The sequence below is a fragment of the Atractosteus spatula genome, chromosome 8 (genome assembly GCF_055471065.1).
Source record: "Atractosteus spatula isolate fAtrSpa1 chromosome 8, fAtrSpa1.hap1, whole genome shotgun sequence".
In the NCBI taxonomy this organism is placed as follows: Eukaryota; Metazoa; Chordata; class Actinopteri; order Semionotiformes; family Lepisosteidae; genus Atractosteus; species Atractosteus spatula.
The window spans coordinates 294420-305504 of record NC_142713.1 but is presented as its reverse complement, the minus strand read 5'-3'; the positions used below and the strand labels follow the sequence as shown (position 1 = coordinate 305504).

General features: G+C 49.9%; 1 long non-coding RNA gene across 1 annotated transcript; it reads right to left on the bottom strand.

Moving 5' to 3' along the window:
- Positions 1-6020: 6020 nt before the first annotated feature.
- Positions 6021-10604, bottom strand: LOC148828931 (uncharacterized). Its single transcript, XR_016091485.1, has 3 exons — positions 10559-10604; positions 9223-9326; positions 6021-8262 (listed from the first exon to the last, which is right to left on the bottom strand). It is a non-coding gene; the product is annotated as an uncharacterized LOC148828931 (long non-coding RNA).
- Between the last annotated feature and the right edge of the window lie 481 nt (positions 10605-11085).

Here is an 11085-nt window from a genome sequence, read left to right as displayed (position 1 = left end):
GTGACAAGACACCTGTCTATCAGACACACAGCTCCTGCACAGACACACAGAGCACAGTGACAAGACACCTGTCTGTCAGACACAGAGCTTCTGCACAGACACACAGAGCACAGTGACAAGACACCTGTCTGTCAGACACAGCACTCCTGCACAGACACACAGAGCACAGTGACAAGACACCTGTTTATAAGACTGTAATCATTCTAGAGAAGATGAATCAGTTGCTGTCTTGAAAGGAGGCACTTCTGTACACAAAGGGCAGTAGGAGTCTGGAACAAGCCACATGGTCATGCTGTTGAACCTGATATCCTGGATTCTTTCAGGACAGCTGGATATGATCCAGGATCAATTGGCTACTAGTGACCAAACCGGCCATATGGGCTGAGCAGTTCCTCTCGTGTGTGCCTGTTCTGAAGCTCCTATCTGCCTTGACTGTCCTGAAAGTGCCTCCCACTCTTGTTTGGGTGCAGACTCTGAGTAAAGGCTTCTCTCTGTACAGTACCTGCTGTTGTCTGTTGCCACAGCAGCACAGGAGTGTTCTCTGGGGCTGGTGGTCCGCACGTCTCCTGGCACAGCAAGACTGAGCTCTGAGTGTCCTCCCACAGTCTAGAGCCAAAGAGGAAGAACACCAGGTCCTGTTGAACACCCACTGCAAGACCTCTGTGTTTCATCAACAGATGAATTACACACCTGATCATCATTCTGTGGTTTAAAACGCTCAGATCTTCATGTTCCAGCAGTCATGGCGATGTGGTCTCGCCTGCGGGGGCTTCAGACTGCGAACTTAAGACTGTGCTGTACTAAAACACGAGAAAACTTCCGAGGCCACAGTATCTATTCATAGTTTGTACCAGTGGATGTGAGAAGGACGCTGTGGTCTGAAATGCGAGAACAAAGACCCAGATCGTTTCCTGAGGCGTGTCAGGCAGTGGATTAGAGAGCAGGTGAGGTTCACCACAGCAGTGAGCTCCCTGTTCCTCAGTGTGTCTCTCCGCACACAGCTCATCTTACTCGTGCAGAATGGACGCAGAAACCTTACCAGTCAGACGTGTCAAACATCCTTGTTATAATTGGAAACAGACATTTTGTCCCAGTAGATAAGCTCACCTGAATGGTGGGATTGAGCCCAGCAGATGGCTCAACACGCATGTAAAACAACAAACTGAAACAAAAGCTCAGGCACTATAGTTTTCCCTTCAGTTAATCTTTTAATCTGCCATTCAGCTGTCATTATTAAATAGCACAATTACCAAGTTTCACTGCTCTGTCCCAGTAGCGACACTCCTCACTGTACCGTAGTGAAGAGATATCCCAGGTACGGTGTGAGCACTCAGTCCCACTGGAGTGACACAGCTCTGTGTCGATCACCAAACCGTCTCAAACTCTGTTAGGCTACTAACTTTGAAAAAAAACACCACTAATTGGTCTGTTCCTCACGAGGTTCAGAGAAGGAGTGATTGATTTCACACACCAGGACATGAAGCAGCTGAGCCTGAAGCAAACCGAGCTGTGAAGCTCTTCCCTGACTCTGGACTGTATGAAAGAGTCTAGATCTTTAGCAGTGTGGCTGTGCTGTCGGAGCGACGCAGGGCTGTGTGGCTGTGAGTATCGAGCTCAATAAAGTCTAAATCTGCACAAGACTGTCCCACCAGTACATACAGCAGGATGTCCAGTGTCTTTATGAAGCTCCAGGTGGACCAGCTCTCACTCTGTGCCTGACCACTGGGACAGTGTGCTCAGGCCCTGCTGGAGTGACTCTCTCTCGGCTGTGGTGCTGGTGGGGTGCTCTGTGCAGTGCGCGGACACTCGCAGAGACGGGACGCTCCCTACCTGCAGCTCCTCCGGGATCCGTCTGAGTCTCCTCTTCCCAGCAGGGATGTGTCTGTTAGCAGGGGCTCAACAGAGGCTGTTAAATAGCCCCCCGGCAGGAAACCCCCACCTCAGCACTGGCCACTTACCTGGGCTTCTGCTCTCTTGCTTCTTGTGACATTAAAGTGGTTTAATGGGTTACTTCGTCTTACTTAATCTTGTGACATGTCTGCTGACATTTAGTGGGTTAATGGTTGCAAGAACAGCAGAGGACGGTCACTGTACAGACACATCCTGCAAGGGATGGAGCACGAGGTGTCCTGAGGGGGTTCTGAGCTCCGCAGGAACTCTGGACCAAGAGCAGTCGGCGTTCCGGTCTTTACATGGAGGGGGGCGGGGGTGTGGAACAATCTGCCCAGCCCTGTGTTGAAGCCGATATCCTAGCTTCTCATCAGACACAGCTGGAAGAGCTCCTCCAGTCAGGACAGGTGGCACTACTGTACACAGAGGAGGGTGGGGGGGTGGAACAAGCTGCCCAGCCCTGTTGTTGAAGCCGATATGTTGGCTTCTCACCAGACACAGCTGGATGAGCTCCTCCAGTCAGGACAGGAGGCTCTACTGTACACAGAGGGTGGTGAGGGTGTGGAACAAGCTGCCCAGCCATGTTGTTGAAGCCAATACCCCCGCTTCTCACATGACACATTTTCTGCCACTCACACAAGGGAGCTGTTTCTAATGTACCCAGCAGCACGGATGAAGTTCCCTGCGGGGAAAATAAAGTTCTTCTGAGTCTCAGTCTCCGAATCCCCCTGTCTGTTCCACGGACACTGACTGGAGCTCTGGAATCCCCTGACAGCCCTGCTCCTGTGGCTGCGGAGCTGACAATCACACAGTCAGCCGGGCTCAAGAGGTGCTGTTGTGGGCAGCCTGTACAGATGCAGCACCCACTGCACACCTCCAGGAATGTCCCTGTCTCCTGGCCCATCTTTCAGTCATTTTCACCTGATGAACTAACACTACGAGCCAAAGCACAGCGTTTCTTCCAGCGCACTGCTCTTAAACTGTGTGTTTCACTGACGCCTGGTTAACAAGGACAACTGTATCCTTGATCTGCAGAGCTGAACTGTCCTCAGAGCAGATCATGCTGAAAGGCCGGTGCTTAGAATTGGGTAACACCTGGGCAGGGCACAGTCTGTCCCCTGACTGTGACTGTGCCATAGCGCAATCATTTTGTCGTTTAAACGCAATAACGATCTCGTATAAACGCAATCCTATCCCGCATAAACAAGATCATTTTTTTTTCTTTGTGGCGATAAAATAAACTCCCTTAAATTTCCATCAGGCCAAGATAACTAGAGACACTAATACTCTCGGCCGCTGTTACACGCCCATCAAGGCGCCATATGTCTCTTTCCCTCGTCGCCATTCCGGCCAGTCAGATCACCCTCCCGTGTCCAAGCAGGAGAACGCTCCAGTGCTGCTCCCAGGAGACACAGCAAGGATACAGGTCTGCTCCGAGGCTCTCCGAGGACACATCATCCCACCTGAACGAGTCCACCTCAGTCCTCACACACCTCCAGACGAGCTGGGACATGTTTCATTCAGGACACATCTGGGCGTGACTCTGTCAACGGTGATTTCTATACTGCAGAGAAGCTTCATTCCTGCCCTCTGGAGCAGAAGGGCTGTGGAGACAGTGTGAGGGAGGACGCAGCACCGCTGAGGGACATCGACACAGCTGCAGGGTCTTCGTCTGAAGGGCTGGGAGGACAGGAGGGACAGTCTCAGGAGGGGGACAGACAAGGGGCTCCTCGTCACTTTCTAAGCTACCTCTCTGAGATGACTTCCAGGCGACCTCTTTGAATGAAGCTTAGTGTGTTTGTGGTTGGAAAGTACTGAGCACCAGCGCGCTCCTCTTACTCGCTTACAGGCAGCTAGCAAGACACACTGATGCCTGGTCTTAATTTAGCACACGTGTGAAGAGAACAAGACAAACCTGTGTTTACTTTTTTCCATGACTTCACAGCTGCATCACACACCCAGGTGCCCAGCGGTGTGAAACAGCTGGTCTGACTCTGGCCTGGGGTCCTACTCCTCACCAGGCTTGAGGGAGTTTGAAACAGACTCCTGCTGCTGCACGTGACTCCTCAGGAGGAGCAGAGAGACGAGGATCATCAGGAATAGCCACTGGGCTGAAAGAGGAATGCGGCTGTCTGAGTCAGTGCTCTCTGGAAATGTCCGTTTTCCTCACAGTGAAGCTCTTCTCAGGCCCAGACTCCTTGTGTCTCTGCATCTGCTCTCTCACAGACGAGGGCTGTGTCTCTGGGCTGCCAGGAAGCTCAGAGCTCAGAGCTCAGGTCTCCAGTGCACGAGGTCACTGTGGCCACTTGAGAAACGTGGGTTTAGCACACAGAGCTGAGGTGCTGTGATAAGGGTTTGTACACATGTTGCCTCTTCTGTTTCTAACACTTCCTCTCACACTGAGACCTCTGAGGCCGCAGTGGTATTCCAGCGATGCGATCTCATTCCTCCTTCAGTGGGGAGACAGACTGTCCGCTCTGAGGCACACAGACCCTTCCTCTGAACAGGAACTGGAACTCTAGTGCCATATGTAACCAGTGCATGTACAGATGCACTACAGAAAGCACACTGACAGGCTGCATCACAGTGTGGTATGGCAACTGCAGTGCTGCTGACCGCAAAGCCCTACAGCGGGTGGTGAAAACTGCCCAGTCCATCACCGGGGTTGCCCTCCCATCCATCCTGGACATTTATGACAGACGGTGCTTGAGGAAAGCTCTAAGCATCATCAAAGACCCCACACACCCCAGCTACAGACTGTTTGACCCTCTACCATCTGGAAAATGGTACCAGAGCATTCGGGCCGGACTACCAGACTCAGAAACAGTTTTTATCCCAACACTATCTAAATATTAAACTCTCAGCCTCTCTCACCTACGATCTGAACCCTCACAGTGCCTTCTCTCTTTATCAAAACTCAAACACACACTGAAATCTACCTCTACCTCACATGTCAAGCAGCTCACTCCCTATAATGTTCTATCCTTTATTTCATTCTGTTGATGTATGATTTTGCACAACTGATGTTGTTTTGCACATGACCTGTTACCTGCTGTTGTTTTGCACATTGCTGCTGCTGGTGCTTTGAATCAATTATATGAACTTTCATTCATAAAATTCCTTTACTAACCCAAGGATGCTGTGCACAGTGACAAAGGAAGAAACAGACAAGAATTACAATAAAAAGTAAAAGAATAAAAGAAACTAGATCATGCAGGACAGACTGTAGGACGATGAGACACAGGCCCTGGTGAAAAAGCGAGAAACAGCGACAGACACTGCTTCAATAAAATGCCGCAGGGATACACGTTTCAGACGGCAACTGTACACTCCCTCACAGCAGCTCCAGAAGACGGTGCTGATCTTCAGACTCCGAGCACATCTTACGCCACAGACAGCCCAGGCAGCACAACCGCCACTCGAGCCTGTTTTATAGTCAGACCCTCCAGAGGATGTGCATTCTGACCCTTAACCAGTCATTATTAACCAACGAGCGCCTGCAGAGAGACTTCAAGCGGCCTTTGGCGGCCTCTAGTGGCCCGTCCGGTCATTACTGTCGCCCCTCTGAGAGGGTTGAGACAATAAAACCACAGGCGGTTCGCTGGACACAGGGTTCGCTTTTCTCTCACGCTGCTCGGGCCTGTGGTCCCTGTCGGAGTCGTGACAAACACCAGCTTGTCTCTGCTGCCTCCGACAGGTCAGGTGGGGCAGGAGAAATGTGACCAGTGTGACCAGCCCTTAACACACAACCTGACGCTTTGATCCTGACACAGCCAATCAGGGTTTGACTTCAGTATCTATCACAGCACACACACACTCACACACTGACACACAGACACACACTGATACACACAGACACACACTCACACACTCACACACTCACACACTCACACACAGACACACACTGATACACACAGACACACACTCACACACTGACACACAGACACACACTGATACACACAGACACACACTGACACACACTGACACACAGAGACACACACACAGACAGAGGAACAAGTCCCGATGCCCCGAGTCTGTCCCAGCTGAGCCCCACCGCCCAGGACTGGAGTGTTGGGGTGCACTGCAGACAGCTGGGAAGAATTAACACTGACGCCCCAAATTGATGCTTAAGAAGAATCTTTATTGAAAGCAAAGCACAGCAACAGATAATATGATCCCAAAATCTCCACTACATTTTTATTCCACAACATTTTTTGTACAATTTAAAATTCTTATGTGTTCCAACATAAAAATGATCCGAATTAAACCAAACATGATCCTAATTAAAGTCACTTTATTTTACCCCCAAACCAAAAACCATCACCATCTCCAGCCCTGTCAGAACCAGTCCAGCTCCAGAGCATCTTGTAGTTACAAACAATAAGAAAAATGAGTTTCTTCTCACTCACCAACTATCAGGGTGACTGTCTATAAAGGTTTTGTGGTCCACACACCAAGAATGTTCCACAGGTTGTCACAGGACACTGTCTGCTTGTTGGCCTTTCACACTCTGAACCTCAGCTCTCAGATGTTTCAATCAAAATTCAAACCCTTCTTTTGGGAACTTCTTTTGGGAAGTCACGACAGGAAGTGATATCAGTGACCCAGGTTCCCTGTGTTCTGTGATTGGCAGCTCTCTGGTCTCTCTCCTGCAGCAGTCAGAGGACCAGAGAGCAGAGCTCTTTCACCCCCAGACATCATCAGAGAGCCGAGCTCAGAGTCGCAGCAGGGTGAGTGACCAGACTACAAGATCTCTCACAACGTTTACCAAACCCAACCGAGATCCTCTGGAGCTGAACTCTACCCTCACGTCCTTACTGATGGTGCATCTGTCCCCTTCACCATCGCACTCAGCCAGCAGTGCAAAGCTCTGATCAGAGACTGCTCTGATCCATTCTGAGCAGTGTGTACCCCAGAGGTACAGGCAGCACCCTTTAACAGGCCATCTCTCGTCGTCACTGGGCTCATCCTTTCCTAAAACTTCTATTCAGAAAGGACAGAAATCACTGCAACAAAACACCTCCTTGTATCTCTTTCAGCTGCAACATCCCAGACACATTCGGATGCCCAACGCTTTCTCCCCACCCCTGGGAATCTGAGCTGTATCAAGCATCCCGGTAAAGAAATCATCTGGAGAAGAGAAATCAGACACCTTCCTCTCCTGCAGTGATGTACAGACGTGTCCGGCTGGTGAGGAAGACACACAGACTTCACTGCTGGTCTGACTCAACACAGGGGGAGATTGAGGCCCGAGGCCACTAAACACTGAAGAAACACTCCCCAGCTGCTGTTCCCAGAGTGACCCCTGAACACTGAGCAGCCTGTGCGCAGAAGATGGATGGAATAGATCAAGAATCTTTACAGGTGCTTTGTTGCAATAATTCTGTGCTTCCAGAACATAATTTAAAAAGTCGGGATGATATTTTTATCACAATTTGTCTGAACTATTTGGTAATTTACCAAATCCAGCAATATTTTTTAGGACAATGTAACCAATTTTGTCTTAGGGAGTTTCTATCAGACACAGAGCTCCCACACTTGTCTTCAGCTACGTTGGAAATTCAATACTGGATTTCAATCCTGAACTGATCCGCACATGACTGTGGAAATGTGGGAAATTCAATCTTGGACCTCTGTGACTGATGGCACTGCAAAGAGAGCCCGAACCCCAGGGGTACAGTTCGCCTGCTCATTGCTCATCAGTTGCAAACGTGATTCCTGTTTCTACAGTCGGGATTATTGTTGTCTACATAGCAAACAAAATGGACAGGAAGCCCGTTTTCACAGGCCACTGCGATCTCTGTCTGAAGTCTTGTGACATTGTTACTGTACTGACCACTTTGTTTTCTCTTAATGTTATAAATTGTAAACTTATTGCTACTAAGGCAATTTTGTGCTTGATTCTGATTTCCACAGATCCTTGTCACTGCATCTGCTGTGGTGACAATAAATGTGTGCATGAGTCTCCCATTAATGGGGATGCATCTGCCCTGCATTTGTGCATTCCAGTTCTGTGGTACTTTATCAATAACATGCCTGTTCAGAAACCTCTCGAAGGCAGAATTCACAAATTCACAACAACACTCAATGCGCTTAACCTTCTTGTTCACATTGTAATATTCATCACGGGTGTCTTCTGACCCGTACACTATTCTGTCCACGAGCATCAGACAGTTTCCGTACACCATGATCTTCCTCAGGTCCACCGAGGAGCTGAAGGTCTTCACAGTCCAGTCTTCCCTCTTGGCTGTCATGTTCTGCTGACTGTTGCCTCCCAGGTAATAGGTTCCACACACCTGACGCTGAGAACTTACTGTGTGAGCCACCAGCAGGAGCAGAACGAGAGCCATCTTCACCACCATCTTCTCCTGGCTGAAAAACACACATTTCAAAAGCATGAGCCCCCTGTAAGTGGAAGGACAGGCAAAGAGCTGAGCTCACTCTCTCCCTGCAATCTACAGCAGGGGCTCAGCTCGGTCCCCTCTCCCCTGTGATACTCAGGGTTTCTAACGCTTAGGAAAGTGTTTGTGTCACACAGAGCAACAATGAACCATCCTGTATCACCGAGAACACATCTCAGAGCTTGTATATCTATCAGACACAGCACTCCTACACAGACACACAGAGAACAGTGACAAGACACCTGTCTATCAGAAACACACTCCTGCACAGACACACAGAGCACAGTGACAAGACACCTGTCTCTCAGACGCACAGACACACAGAGCACAGTGAAAAGACACCTGTCTGTCAGACACAGAGCTTCTGCACAGACACACAGAGCACAGTGACAAGACACCTGTCTATCAGACACACACTCCTGCACAGACACACAGAGCACAGTGACAAGACACCTGTCTGTCAGACACACACTCCTGCACAGACACACAGAGCACAGTGACAAGACACCTGTCTATCAGACACAGAGCTCCTGCACAGACACACAGAGCACAGTGACAAGACACCTGTCTCTCAGACGCACAGACACACAGAGCACAGTGACAAGACACCTATTTATAAAAATGTAATCATTCAAGAGAAGATGAATCAGATGCTTTCTTGAAAGGAGGCACTTCTGTACACAAAGGGCAGTAGGAGTCTGGAACAAGCCACATGGTCATGCTGTTGAACCTGATATCCTGGATTCTTTCAGGACAGCTGGATATGATCCAGGATCAATTGGCTACTAGTGACCGAACCGGCCATATGGGCTGAGCAGTTCCTCTCATGTGTGCCTGTTCTGAAGCTCCTATCTGCCTTGACTGTCCTGAAAGTGTCTCCCACTCTTGTTTGGGTGCAGACTCTGAGTAAAGGCTTCTCTCTGTACAGTACCGGCTGTTGTCTGTTGCCACAGCAGCACAGGAGTGTTCTCTGGGGCTGGTGGTCCGCACGTCTCCTGGCACAGCAAGACTGAGCTCTGAGTGTCCTCCCACAGTCTAGAGCCAAAGAGGAAGAACAACAGGTCCTGTTGAACACCCACTGCAAGACCTCTGTGTTTCATCTACAGATGAATTACACACCTGATCATCATTCTGTGGTTTAAAACGCTCAGATCTTCATGTTCCAGCAGTCATGGCGATGTGGTCTCGCCTGCGGGGGCTTCAGACTGCGAACTTAAGACTGTGCTGTACTAAAACACGAGAAGACTTCCGAGGCCACAGTATCTATTCATAGTTTGTACCAGTGGATGTGAGAAGGACGCTGTGGTCTGAAATGCGAGAACAAAGAGCCAGATCGTTTCCTGAGGCGTGTCAGGCAGTGGATTAGAGAGCAGGTGAGGTTCACCACAGCAGTGAGCTCCCTGTTCCTCAGTGTGTCTCTCCGCACACAGCTCATCTTACTCGTGCAGAATGGACGCAGAAACCTTACCAGTCAGACGTGTCAAACATCCTTGTTATAATTGGAAACAGACATTTTGTCCCAGTAGATAAGCTCACCTGAATGGTGGGATTGAGCCCAGCAGATGGCTCAACACGCATGTAAAACAACAAACTGAAACAAAAGCTCAGGCACTATAGTTTTCCCTTCAGTTAATCTTTTAATCTGCCATTCAGCTGTCATTATTAAATAGCACAATTACCAAGTTTCACTGCTCTGTCCCAGTAGCGACACTCCTCACTGTACCGTAGTGAAGAGATATCCCAGGTACGGTGTGAGCACTCAGTCCCACTGGAGTGACACAGCTCTGTGTCGATCACCAAACCGTCTCAAACTCTGTTAGGCTACTAACTTTGAAAAAAAACACCACTAATTGGTCTGTTCCTCACGAGGTTCAGAGAAGGAGTGATTGATTTCACACACCAGGACATGAAGCAGCTGAGCCTGAAGCAAACCGAGCTGTGAAGCTCTTCCCTGACTCTGGACTGTATGAAAGAGTCTAGATCTTTAGCAGTGTGGCTGTGCTGTCGGAGCGACGCAGGGCTGTGTGGCTGTGAGTATCGAGCTCAATAAAGTCTAAATCTGCACAAGACTGTCCCACCAGTACATACAGCAGGATGTCCAGTGTCTTTATGAAGCTCCAGGTGGACCAGCTCTCACTCTGTGCCTGACCACTGGGACAGTGTGCTCAGGCCCTGCTGGAGTGACTCTCTGTCTCTCTCTCAGCTGTGGTGCTGGTGGGGTGCTCTGTGCAGCACGCGGACACTCGCAGAGACGGGACGCTCCCTACCTGCAGCTCCTCCGGGATCCGTCTGAGTCTCCTCTTCCCAGCAGGGATGTGTCTGTTAGCAGGGGCTCAACAGAGGCTGTTAAATAGCCCCTCGGCAGGAAACCCCCACCTCAGCACTGGCCACTTACCTGGGCTTCTGCTCTCTTGCTTCTTGTGACATTAAAGTGGTTTAATGGGTTACTTCGTCTTACTTAATCTTGTGACATGTCTGCTGACATTTAGTGGGTTAATGGTTGCAAGAACAACAGAGAACGGTCGCTGTACAGACACATCCTGCAAGGGATGGAGCACGAGGTGTCCTGAGGGGGTTCTGAGCTCCGCAGAAACTCTGGACCAAGAGCAGTCGGCGTTCCGGTCTTTACATGGAGGGGGGCGGGGGTGTGGAACAATCTGCCCAGCCATGTTGTTGAAGCCAATGCCCTGGTTTCTCTCCAGACACAGCTGGGTGAGCTCCTCCAGTCAGGACAGGTGGCACTACTGTACACAGAGGAGGGTGGGGGTGTGGAACAAGCTGCCCAGCCATGTTG